The sequence below is a fragment of the Gallinula chloropus genome (genome assembly GCF_964237585.1).
Source record: "Gallinula chloropus genome assembly, chromosome: 2".
Classification (NCBI taxonomy): domain Eukaryota; kingdom Metazoa; phylum Chordata; class Aves; order Gruiformes; family Rallidae; genus Gallinula; species Gallinula chloropus.
Genome location: NC_140086.1, coordinates 111,528,130 through 111,542,580, shown reverse-complemented (window position 1 = coordinate 111,542,580; position 14,451 = coordinate 111,528,130).

Genomic DNA, 14,451 nt, shown 5'->3' with positions numbered 1-14,451 from the left:
GTAGCTCTGTCTTAAGACACTTTGCTCATATGGGAGAGTCAAGGAGTAAGCACTTGAAAATAATTTTCTGCATTTGTTTACTTAAAAAAATCATAATTTTAATTTCTAGTTGGTTTTTGAAAAATATTTCCTTACTATGTTGTCAATCTCACATTGGCCTAAGATACACTAAAAGTTGCTATAAGGTATCGTTCCACAGAACGAGATTTAGCCATATTGAAAATGGATTCAGAGTTTGTTCAGCCTTTAGAAAACTGGACCTCACAAATCTTTGATATATTTTAACTCTGTATAAATTAACGATCAAATAATTTAAAAGCTTTGCTAATCAGCACCTTGATCTATATTGACTTCTTTAATTGCAACATGACAGACTGTTTCTGATGTCACTTGAACTGATATTACCCCTTAAACAAAATGAATATGCCCAACATAAGTTGGGCAAGAGAAAAGATTTGAGTCTATGCCACAACTGTATTTTCAGTGCCAATGTTACTATCATCAAAAGATGTCTTTGTTCCAGTAACAGAATTCTTCTGCTCCCTCAGCAAAGGTGAATCAATTACCAAGACATTCCCTTTTCTACTGGTCATAAATTTATGTTGGAAAACAAAGTAAATTTTTTACAAACTTCTGCCTCTTGTCAGAACTACTCAAAAATACCAACTCCAGTTTCTAGTGGAATGGCAGATGGCAAGAGGTGTCATACCACACAAAAAATTGATATGAACAGATAGGGAAGACAGCAATATATTTTTCTGGAAGAAAAGGAGATGCAGAAAACAAGGTAATGTACCTTGTCTATCTAAAGATTCCTGTGGAAAGTTTTGTGGGTTATTTTATATATCTGTACAAAGACAGCAGGTGTCTTGGGATCTCTCTCATCAAGAGCCTGTTAATTCTACCTCAAGCAGCATCTGCCAAGAACAGTCTCCCCTGAAACCATTGCTTATGACAAAACCAGGCAACATGTATTACTTAATGTACACTGCAGATTTTAAAACCCATCTCATTTGAGGTAAAAAGAGATATTTTCTTTGTGGTATTTATAATTAAGCACATCACCATAGTTCTGTAATGAGGACAATACATACCTAGAAAAATCATAGTCCAAAGATCTAAAATAGCTTTGAAAACTTATCTGAAGAACTCAAACCCCACTCCTACTTTTCTATGGCAGCAGGTAACACTGGGCAAGCATACTTGAAACACCTGCTTTCAGAGAGTGAGCAGAACATATCACTATTTAGGATTTGAGAAAGAGAGGCTAGGAGGGGAGCCCCCTCTGCCAGCTTTTGTGACTTAAGGACCAAGTACTTTCTCAAAGCTGGTACAGCTGCAAATAACAATCATTAGCACTCAGGTTACTTTAAAAAAACCCCAATCCACTACAAAACAACAACAACAAAAAACTACAGGTTGTGTCTCCCAGAACTACAGGGCACACAGCAGTAAAACCATGTAATATGACTACTCTGAGAAGTACTGAAACCACAGATAACTCAGAGACCAAATAACTGTTGGAAAAAAAACAACCCAAACAAATAAAAATTATTTCAAATAGTGATTGAGGTGGAAGACTTTTTGAATTAGAGAATGGCTTATAATGCCTGGTTTATCCATATGAGTTTAATACCTGTATGAACTTCAGTCATTACCTTATTTTCTACAAATGCATTCCACTGATTTGCACTGAAAAACTTTCAGGTTGTCTAAGCTGAGCTGCATGCATACTTAGTATTTCAATTGGCTACTTCTGGATTATATATTAACCATTAGGTTAGACATCAATACTGCCCATGTTCTGTGATTCTATAAATAACATAGAATCTGATTTTAGGAACAAATAAAATCAGCTTTGCACACAAATGTGTCAGATGTGCTTCTAGAACAGTTTTAGCTGATGTCTCTGTTGCTTTATTTGTGACTGCCCATGTGTAAAACTCCTGCTTTTATCAACCTAAGTTCTCATTTGCTCTTCTGGAGAACAAGTTCAGGAAGGTAACTTGGCACAAGACCATACTTTTGGGCATTAGGAAGTGAGAGGCAGTGCTCAGTTCTGGAGGGAGTGGCCCCTTTGACAGCCATTGACCTAAACCATTGTAGAAAACAAATGGCTAGTAAATATGGGTAAACCAAAATTAATTTGGGAGAAAGCTTACTGTTCTCACTGAACAAATTGACAAAATCTTGCATTCATTTCTATTACCCTTCTCTACAAGTAATTCAATAACTTTAAGTACTACCTATGGTTGTTTAAAATTCATGAACACCCTACACTGAAAGACAGTTACCTGATTCTTCACCAAATTCAGCCTACAAAAAAAAAAAACCCTAAAAAACCACAGAGAAGTGAATATGCAGAGCAATTGCGATATCTGAACAGGAAATCTAGCAGTCTTGATCCCTTTTGCCTTCATAACTACCTAATAACCATTAACACCTTCTGCATCGCTACCAAATATTACAAGCTGAGAAATGAAAAGAATTCATTATTCTCCAAGAAGTGAAAGGGCTCCAAGATTGCAAAGTGAGAGCAGAAGGGGAATCACTCCAAAGCAAAGCTGGTAACAAAAAAAAATGGATCTGAAATATAGATCTAAGGGTTGCCACAGGAGAGGGGGATGCTGTTACTATAAAAATAAACCCATTTTGGCTAAATAGTCTGTTTTCTAGTTTGTCTTTGCATTAAAGTATACAATACAGGTCACTATGTATTACAACATTAATACAGAGACAGTGAAATACAGAATGTGACAAATTACTTCAAGCCAGTGCATAATTGTCAGAACAGTACTCCAGAAAGCAAATGAAATTTAACAGAGGTTCTTTTGTTGCTCTTTTTTTTATTTATTTATTTTAGTGTAGTCACATTTATTGTATTACACTGTATCAGGCAGCTACTCTGAAAAATCATTTTAACAAAGGGAAAAGAAAGACTAGTAATTTAATTTTAGACCATTCTAGATTGATTTCTAGTCCATGCTCAGATGTCCGGAATTCAGCCAGAATAAAAATTGTATTTTAGAGAAAATTAACTAACACAGCCCATACACAGTTTATTATCCTAAAGTTCAGCTGCTCGCTATAAATATTCCAAAACGTTAAAACTGCTGCTCAAGGGTATTTATGTATTGGCTTAGCTTCATGTTTCTGATCGAGTCTTGAACTATTCTCCATTTGACAAAACCAACAAAACACTAAGGAGGACAGGAGAAGCAGCTGTCCTAATATGACATTTCTTTCAGGCTTACAACAAATTTGATTCCAAGAAGGACCAAATACAGTTGATATAGAAAGACCAGAGGGCTTTTTTCACTTTCCCTCTATACTCCCTTGTAAGTTCAGTGAGACTACATACATTTAGCAGTGTATATCCTTAAGAACCTTGTTGGATAGGGTCCTGTGTCCACAATTTTCAAGCTGTGAGAAAAACGCCAGGAAAAAGCATAAATTAGTTCTGGCACAACGGACTGCACACTAGAATGAAGGGGCTCCCACCATACACAAACCACTTTCCATGGCATAAAAAGACTGGTATATCCAGCACAGGTTCATTAGGTAACAGAACTCAGAATACCTTACAGTCCCACTTTATATGACATAGCACACAAGTTTAGAAACCCTGGGAGAATTCTGGGTCCTTTTCTCTGTGCTCCTATTACAGATCTGAACATGCTTCGGCTACACTGGCTCCAAGTCAAATGGCAGCACAAGCTGGGGCACTCATGGCATCCCTATTCCCTTCTTTCCCTGAACCAGCACTCACACTCCTGCAACTGCAGCAAATGATGCCAAAAGCTGAGTGAGTCAAAAGCAAGGACACAATTTCATGTCATGCTTACTTTGGTATGTCTATGGCCTGTTGCCAAAATGGCTAGTGATGTTCTCCTCCATACATTGTGATGCACATAGCCTCCTCCACTGCAGAACTAGCCGTTTCAAGTCACAGAACTCATAACTGAGTAACCTTTCCTTTTGGTGGTCTAACTACAATGGATAAAGACTAAGGGGGTAAAAAAAGCAGCAGCTTTAACCACTTTTGGGGCAAGGTTTCAATCAGTTCATCTCCCTAAAGCTATCGTACAACCTGGTCATATCAACAGTAACAATGTCACCAGCAAATGGAGAAACATTGGGTGGGTGGAAGGATAAGATAATCAGGCAACTGCTCTAATTTAGGCCATAACTCATTTGGATACATCCAATTTAGCTTTAAATTATCTGACCTAGGTAATGCTAGCAGCCTAGCTATGCTAAAGTTGTATTTCAGGCACATTTTGCAATACACACTGAGGAACAGCTGCTGTGACTGCTTAATGCTGCAAACAAATGCAGCCCAGATGAAAGCGTGCACATGCTTTTAGTAATGCTTTTCACAATTAAAAACTTTGCTGGATTATAACTATAAGGGAGAGAACTAGTACCCATTTGATGTGGAACATTTGGTTTATTTTCTAGATTTCTCATTTTCTACTGTGCTATGGATTTCTATCCTGTTTTTACCTTCCTCCTTTTTCCTCTTTCCCATCTGCAATGACAGTGGCTGCCAGTCTCAAAGTGACAAATTGTCAGCAGAAAAAAAAAATCCAACCAACAAACAACCCAAAAACTCACAACATTTGCTGGAATACTAAACACACCAGAATAAAGCTACAAAACAACAACACTTCCTCAATAAATGAAGCCACAGTAAACCTCTAACTACATATAATCTCACTATTTTTAACTCCTAACTTTCACATTTAAGGTTTGCTTGAATGGGACCAGGGATCAGACCAAAATCCAAGTTACAACATCTTACTAAGGCTACTTTCCAGAAAACATGCTTAGCTTCTAATTTTTAAAGCAGCATTCTCCAGGGTACTCATACACAGCTAGGGTATTGCACAGTGTTACACAGCCCATCACTCTGTCCCTGACACTTAGGATACTAGACTTGAAGACAGATACGACATCTATGAGCCAAAATACATTAAAAAATTAATAAATCACACATGTAATTCATTATTAACGTGAAGGCAAGAGCAACCTTTGCAGAGAAACTGTAGAGAGCTAAATTAAGTAACAGTCCAGATTTTATTAAGTACTATCTTATTTGCTGTCTTACTAGACAGAAGCTACACAGTGAACTGAAAAGTAATCTGACTTAATCGCTGTCACAATTTTTTTTCACTGTGCTCAGGAACAGAGCAAGCTAAGGAACTACAGGCTTTCTGTTCTAGTTCACCTTGCACTGTGAGGCAACATGGGCTGTAAAAAATAGGCCACTAATAAAAGCAAATGCATCCTTAGTAAGTGACATACTACTACGTTTGTTTTGAGGGTAGCAGAAGAGGAGAGACAGACATAGTTGTAACACCACTCCAGATTTCACAGACTGTGCTGCTAAACATTTTGGAACCTCTTTTTATTTTTCCCCCCCCCGAAACACAACTAAGCTTTGAAACCAAAGTCTGTGCTAGGAAACACAAGCTGGTTTTGCATCCACCATATGTTACCCAAGACCTAAACTTGATTAGCGTTATGCACTGGCATACTGCTTACTAACACTAAGTCACAAGTATAGATTTACTTATGCAAAAACAGTGTGGCAAGACATACTAGCCCTGCTTCGTGCATCATCAGTATTTCTGGTCATATGTTCCAGTAGATATTACAAAATTCAGCACTTACCCTGTTCTACTTCAGCCTCATATCCTACCTTGCATACACTACAGGAGGCTTAATATTGAATCAGCGATGGTGAATCTGCCACCTCAGGAAGACAGAATTACTGTAACAGGTAATTTGTGAAGTATGACAAAACAAAATAACTGAGAATGTGCTTAGCAGGGATGGCTGTTAGTATTTGATGAGGCAGACAAAATTACTACACGCTTCAGGATATGTAATAAGCACTGCACTGTTCTAACTGTTGATTTTAATAACGATGGCTACTGCTCTGCTGTTGCTTGTGCCTTTTCTGGAAGTCTTTCTAAAGTATAATACTGTTTGGTCCTAAAATACCAACCAATCCTTTAACAAAGTTAACTGACCACCCTCATCCAATGTGGTGAGCTTTAATCAGTTCTTGAAGCCTAGCATTTTGAATTCTGTTACTGTAATTGATGTGCTGTTCTGTGATCAGAAAGGTCAGAAGACCTGCCATAGCTATAGTCAAATTTACAAAGTCATTAACTACTAAATTTTAATTCCTCACCTTTCCAAGTTCAAAACACGACATATTCCAGCATTAGGGGCAATATTGTCCCATGTCCTGCATCTTACAGGCAACAAGAACCAAATCAAGAAGCAAGGATTTTGTTACAGGCCATCGGTTATGACAGCACACAGAGGTGGAGGTGGGGTCCCAAAAGACATTAGAATTAAAAGCAATGTGACCTTCAGTATTAGGCGTACATTCACACTGGGAAAACGTGTCACCAAGCATTCAAAAAAACGTGGAAGAACTCTTAACACTGCTGCATACAAATCTAAAATAAGGATTTTACTATTTTAAGAGCTACAGCCAGCATGACCGAAATGTGTACTGCACTAGCATAAACACAATAGACTACTGGAATTCAGGGTTCAAGCCTCTTCTGAGACATAACAACCCCAGTATCACCTACCAGTACAAACATGGAAATCCCACTGCCTTCATGAGAAAACTTCTGAGTTGTAGTACCCTGATGGTACAGTAACATTTTAAATATTTCATTCTAATAATTAAGAGAAAAAGTGCTGATGCTAATTCTGGAAATATTTCAATACTGGTCACAATATTATTTAACTCAGATGAACATCCACTGGTGTCATACATCATCCATACTACCAACAACATTCATTCCTTGACAATTCAAAGCTCTATCAATGCTCCAAAGTGGCTTATAATGGCACTGATAATTTCCACAAAATGACATGGAAAACCTATTTGCAAATTCCACTAACACTCTCCAACAAAGAGCATGTGGTATTGTGCTCCCTCGTTTCAGGCATGTCAGCAGTTCTTCAAGTGAGACTCAATGTTTCCATTCAAATCCCTTATTTTTCGAGGGGTTGCAAAGTCAGCCCTCAGGGAGAGAGAAATTTCAGGTGCTTTCATGTAATCTTGTATCTCAAAACCAGCCTTTTTTCTTTTTCTAAAGAAAGTTTAAGCTATTAGCTCACAATATGGATGACTGCCTTCTGGAACTGGGAGGGAAGAAAGGGGCACAAGACACTAAAATTACTTCTAAAAGAAGATATTTTGGAAAATAACCTCTAACACCTCCACAATGTCACTTTTTTCCAGCAAACAGTTCTTAAAGACCTAGAGCTAATCTCCCTTCGGTGGCCAATGTTGACAAGCTATAAAGTAAGTCTTGGCATTTTGCATAACCTGGAAAAAAGACATGGAAAACCATTTTACAGCCTCATCCTGGATTTAACTAATACTCATCTGATATGTCAGACAATTACATTAGTGTAAGATTCTGAGAAAGTTGGTGAAACAAAGTTTGAGGACATAAATATCCTTTATTAGTGTGTAGTCTGACTTTTATGTGTATATAACTTAAACCATACAATTCCAACCCCAAGTTTCTGCATCAAAAAAACTCCTTGGAGCTCTCAACAAGTTTTTGGGATTTCCTAAAACTAACAGTACCAGTTTCTAGCAGTACAGGAGGTCTAAAATTAATTACTTCTTGTATATAAAGATGGATAGCAAAAGCATCTCTATTGTCCTCTGCCTGACAATCTTGTTGTCCAGCACCATGATCAGGATTCAATAATATACCTGGCAGCCATTAAATCCTTCTTGGCTGGGAATGCAGAGTAGGTATTGAAATAATGTTTTCTCTGCCTTTTTACTTTTTTTTCCCCTTTTAAACAATACCTCATTAGAAACCAGAACAGCATGGATTATATTTGTGTTTCTCAAAGACTGCCAAGAAAATATAGGAGCCATTACCATTGAACACAAATGCATATAAAGAATCAACAGTGGAAAGTTCTTTTTTTTTTTTAGACACGCTTCTATAATGTTATGAAAGTAGCACAGGTATCTGTGTACTACTTCACTAGCCAAAAAACATCTGACAAAAGAAGTGAAGCCAGGAATAACACACTAATACAAACAACATATGAAATTCGAAGCTATCCATGTTCTGATCTAAATTATGATTTTCCAGCTTAACAAAAAACTAGGTACAAAAATCTGCATAGAACTGGAATGCCAGCAAAGCATTAGGTGGGAAAACAGACGTCTCAAGAAATAAGTTTTACTGAGCATTCAGAAAAAAGATTTTGCCACAGCATTGGAGAAAAAGAGAGCTAGCAGTTCGTATCTACCAGAAACAAAACGCTGAGCATGTTTGCAGCGTGCTCTTAAGATGGCAACACTTGATATGATGGGGAAAATAACTGCTGTGAGGACGCAAAAGCATCATAAGAAATCTTAGAAACAATAACAAGGAAAACAAAGCATTAACCTACACCATCATGGAGGAAAAGTAAGCAACAGAAAAGGAGAAAAAAAAAAAAAGTCAGACTAGTTTCTGTCCTGCCCGTCCTTACTGGCAGAGGATGAGCGAGTGAATGAATTCTAGTGACAGACAATAATCTGCTTCTCTTAAGCTCACTGTTATGCAAGAAAACTGCCAAGGAAATATGAAAAACAACATTTAGTCACACAAAAAGTTCTTAAACCTCTCTTTTTTTTAATGTTTCCACTGTACTATAGTTCCCCTTTCTTTCATAGAAGAACTATTCAGAACTTGTAATACTGTGTTTAGCTTTGATTTTAGTTTTGCTCCATATTTAGCACATCCCTCCTTCTCAGCATCTTTTATGTGCTCCTTATCTTCTATTATCCATCATCAGTTCTCATGTTGAGGACTTGATATAAGTAAGGAAAGGCTTTTTCATAGAGCCCAAAAAGCTTTGGATATGGCCATAAATTGATGTTAAACCTTGTATTACTCTCTACTGCTCCCTTAACTGCAACAATATCAAACTAATTTTAAGAGCGCCTTTGAATTCTTAAATCATAAAAGTTTAAACAAGTATTTTTTTCCATTAAACCCAATGAATTTCAAGGAAAAGGTTCAGGCACTCTGTACTATGACTTGTTCATTTCATGCCTTTTTTCTATGATCTTATAGCAATTTCTTGGACAACCCATGAAGCAGAGTGTAAGGTACCCCTCAGTTATTTGTTTCACTGATGCTCCTGAAACAAACTGGAATTAGTCAGAGGCTTTCTTAAGCTTTGAAAGGAAATGTTTTGTAAAACACTACCACACCATTGGTATGGGGAAAACACAGAAACTGATATCTTCACCTACTATGGCAAATAACACACATTACAATATACTTGAATCTGCAAATATTAGAACATCAGTAAGACTACATTCTCATGTGTTATATAACATTTCACAGGAGATGTATATACAAGCTCCTGCTAAAAAAGAAACTGCACTTCATTTGGTATCGACTTAATGAAGGAATTCTCACATTAATCTCTTAAGCTGCACTGCTCTTTAGAAAAACAGACTCTGTGGAAAAGAAAACCTCCATAAATCTCTTCAGCTCTCTCCAGAAAAATAGGCTTTTTGTAACCCAGTGATTTTCTTTGCACCTTTTCTTGTGGAAACAATTAGCTTAGTAAATTTAAAGTATTAGGTGGGCCCAGCTGCAGGCCCCTGGTATCTTTCCTATTATATAGCAATGTCTGCACAGAAAAAAAGAAGGTTCTTGTCTCACAGTACTACAATACATCAGTGGAAAACACGTAAGTGATTTACTAATAAGGTCAGGTTTTGAAGGAGATTTCGCTTACCTGAGGCCATCACAGGTTTCAGCATTTTTGCCAGATTTGTTTCTAATTCAAGACTCTTCATTAACTCAAGGACAAAATTCTGTGTTGCAACTCACTTTTCAAAATGCTTGAAACTGAACTCAAACTGTCAGAAGCACATTTAGATAAGCCTGGTTATTTTGTCCTCTGATGATTTTCAAAAACTAAGTCTGAAGTCAGACCTTTTGTTCTTACTTTTTCATGAGTGTAGCAACAAGCTTCAGACAGAAGTTCAGGTTGAAAACTGCGGCCATGGACAGATCAAAAGTCTGTGTTGCCAACAATACTGATTCATTCAACTGATTGTTTTGAAAGCTCATTACGGGCATGAAATCCTATTCCAGACAGCACATACATTTTTCCAAAATGATCTTTCACTTAATTTATACATTTCCCTTTTATTTAATCACACATACAATACAGTTAGTTTTAGGATTGATTTCTGTCCTACTATACTGTCTAAACCTGAAAAAGTTAATTTGTTTGGCTACGTGTATTGAAAATACTTTGCTGTAACTGGCAAGAATATCAGTATCCAAATGATTACCAGGGTAACAAACAATGATAATTACAATAACAGTAGTAAGGCCACCTGTATCTTACTTTCGTACATTGAAAATTTAGTGCAGTTATTAGTCAAATATATAAATATATCTGATCTATAGTAAATAATCATTCACAGACCTGTTTTAGAAGTTTTACAGGTTTTTGAACATTTGTTCCTTCAGAACAAATTCAAGGATGGGTCTCTGTTCATTTGTGTAAGTAAAAGATAATAGTAAGAACAGTACAGGATAAAAATGAAAAGACTCAGTAGATAGCTGGCAACAATTTACGTTCCAAAAGCTCTTTACCATCCAACTGCTTGTACAAAGCCAAGTGTTTAAGAACACTCCTTTCTAAAATCAAATAAATGAAGCCCTATTGCAAAAATTCATCTTATATTACATCGCTTGATGATAAGCTACTTTACAGATAGCAGTTTCACACACTTATGCATTCATGTAAATTATGATTCATGAGAAAAAAGTAAGCACATAGCTAAATATAAATGTGTCACTAGACCCTTTGAAGGAAAAAGGTTGCAATCTTTCTTATTAACAGGAGTTGTTCACATAAGGTTGTGTAACTAAGCATCTCTGCAGTCTGGAATCACGTGATATGTCCTAAAACTGTCTAGGCATTATAAGGACAATAATCTTTTATTAGACAGATAAAGTTGAAAGACCCTCTTAAATGGCACCCAAGACATCTACGTGAACACTGTCATGCAATGCTGTAGATAAACTAACAAATAAAATAAAGTACATGAGTAAAACTTGTAGGCAAAGAATTGCAGCTGTGCAACGTCTGGGTGCAACTTTGGAGGGGGGGGTTGAAAGTTTGGCTCAATGTCTTGTTTTACTGGAGTTTATAACTTAACCTCAGTCATTTGTGTATAGCTGCCTGTGTATTTAATCAGAAGTAATAACCCAGATGCTTCAAATTAAAGACAGTTAAAAAAAATCTTTTCCAATAGATAAATATAAATGCTGACACAGTTTTTGGTCTTGGATGCTATGAGTATTAAACTATGAAAGTTTATTGACTTTACTAAACATAATCACACAAAGACTAAATTTCAAAGTTCTCATCCTAAGTCATCTAAATATTTGCATGACAGAAAAATACAAAGAATTTAACAAAAAACAGTGGCAGCACAGTAGCGAGTGCAAATGCCAAACCTTTCTTCTCATTTGGTCTCATGAAGAGCTTCTCTGAAATACTTGTGTTTAAACAATAAATGTAAATACTGGCCAATGCTCTTTGTTGCGCTCTCAGGAAAATACAGTGATTCTTCTGAATTATCAAGGTAAAGTCAGAAAAAAATTTCCTTTAACTATTTAAGGCTTTTTTTTGTTTGTTTAGATAGATCATTTACAGAACAGATTTACCAGATCTTTGGCGAAAAATTCTGCCAGGAAAATCAACCCTTACAAGTTGTGGAAATTCCAACATCTGCATGACATGACACTTGACAAATCTGACTCCCAGGGTCATAAAATCCTGAACAACTAAGCAAACTACAAGATAGTCATTACTGCTGTGCCACAAAAAAGGAAAAAAAAAAAAACCAAAAAACCAAACCAAACAAAACATAACAAAAAACTCCCATAAAAAAACAAAACACCAAAGAAGAATTTTTCAGCCCAATCGTTCTTTGATTCACACTGAATTGTCATTCATTTTTCCATCAACTTGGTGCAGTTACTCATGATTTACCAGCATAAAACTCCTCAAAAAAGAGCAATAAGATCCTTTCTAAAATATTCAATGGTAATATTGGTTAGAATATTATGTCTGAGGAAATTATCTTTCACAGTAAGCAGCATGCAGCTGTAATGTATAAAGAACAAAACAATTACTTTAAGGCTATACATTCATCCTAATGATATCATTTCATCCTAAAAGCTCATAGCTAGCTAGAGTTTGATTGTTCAAAGAAAAGATGCTTTTAAGCTGCCCAGCATTCTATTAGTCATGCCTCTCAAAAGCAAGCATGTACAAGAACTTCCTTATACCTATTTGCTACAAACCATTTATTTAGAAACCCATTTAATTAGAAACATCGAAGTACAAGGGAGAACTTGAGAAGTGGAGTTCTGCACATCTCCATCAATTGTAACCTTCTAGAACATACAAAAACTTCCCCTTGAAATCAAATCGCTCACTCAAGCAGACTGCAACTCTAGTAAGAAATTCATAATTTGTAAGGAAGAAAATCAAAGACTAGAAACAGCGTAACAAAGAAAAGGGAAGTCCACAGGGACTACACGAAAGACTTTACAATCACTGCAGTTGTATTTGTGATTACAACAGAGGTCAGCCTATCTGCATTGGTATTGTAGCTATGAGCTCATGGAAAAAGTAATGATGTAACAGAGACTTCAAAGTGGACTCAACTTCAAATTTTATTAAAACTCTCCACCAGGCTTGTGCAGCCGACAATGAAATCTGGGATGCTCTGTCCTCGCTCTTAACCAAAACACTAAGATCAAAGATAGCAGGGATAGATTTATCATGTTAACATTACTCCTTCAAATGCAATGCATGCAGAGTAACTGCCCTGAGAGGGTAAGCAGGAAGAATTATTTTCCATTCCCTGGGACAGAGAATGTTCAAGGGAGTACTTTTGTACCCACTCAAAGCAAAAGCTGTCAGCAAGAAGCTACTCCTACAACTGCAGTAGTATCACTAACTTCCAAATACCATGAACCTGATCCCATTCTTTACTATGGAATCACAACCTACTTGGATTAGAAAAAATAAATACAAAATGAAAATCAGCGTGAACTATTTCAGCAACAAACCACTGATTGTCCTTCCACACAGACTGTGATTGGGACAGAACCATTCACTGTCTCTTTGCATAGACTTGCAGCTTCACTACTACATGTCATCTTCTGCTGTCCTAACTACTCCAATTAAAGTGTAAAGGCTCTCTGACATGGTTAGTAGCTGCTTGGAAAGTCTCAAAATATTTTGTATGATACAACTTGCAAGTCTGTGGCAGAAGACTAGCCTAGAGCATACTTTTGCATTGCACAGCAGAGCCTTCCAGGTCTCTCTCACTTCTTTGCTCACAACATATTTAAGGCAGTGACCTCTTTCCTAGGCCTACTCATTAAATTCAAAAGGTTTTTAAAATTTTTCAGCAAGTCCAAAGACTATACTAGCATACAATGCAGTGACTGGCAGCCATCTCGATGCACTACATGCTACATCTCATTAGCAAGAGATTAGCAAGCTCAGACATTAATTAGCAGCAATAGTTTAATGTAAATTAACTGTTGGGCAATTATTTTGAATTTTGGTACATTCTACAGCCAGGGTTCAATGCCATGCTATCACAGGTAGATTGCTAGCAATTATTAAGTTAAGCTAGCTCAAGACTAACTGAACATCATCTATGCAAACAGCAATCATAGCAGTAATAGGGTAAACATACTCATAGGGAGCTCACACAGCCTGCCATAGAATTCAGGTCTCCTCTTGGTCTTGAATCTTCCTGGTTTGCTCATCATTTCTCTATGTTTTAACATTCTCGACAGCACTTCTCTTCAGCAGATTTAACCATGAGCGAGGATGTCCCAAGTACAGCACATCCCTGAAAGGACTTGTTTCTTCCTTTTTAAGTGAGAACTCCCCACTGATTCCTGCTGAGACCTTTGTGATTCGGGACTTACACTTCTTTTCAGTAGATAAGGCACTTAGTTCTGCTTTGTTTTTCTACCTCTATGATTGTACTTTTGAGAAATGCTTGACTTGTAGCTGAATCCAGCACACTGTATCACTGTGAGAAACCAGAGCCTACCTTTTGTCCTAATGCAGAAGTACATCTGTTCCCACTAAGTCAACTTCATTACCCCCCACTCTCCCACACCATTTCATATAAGTATTAATAGAACTCAACCTTCAACAAAATTCTGTTGCTAAGATTTGGTCTGGTACCAGATGGGGCAAGTATGTTAACTACACTTCTCTGTTTTAATGGATGGTAGTCCACTGCGTTCATTTGAAGTTCTCCTGTGATGTACAGGATCCTTTAGAACATTAACTTGACCAGCTCATTTTATTCCTTTAATTTCC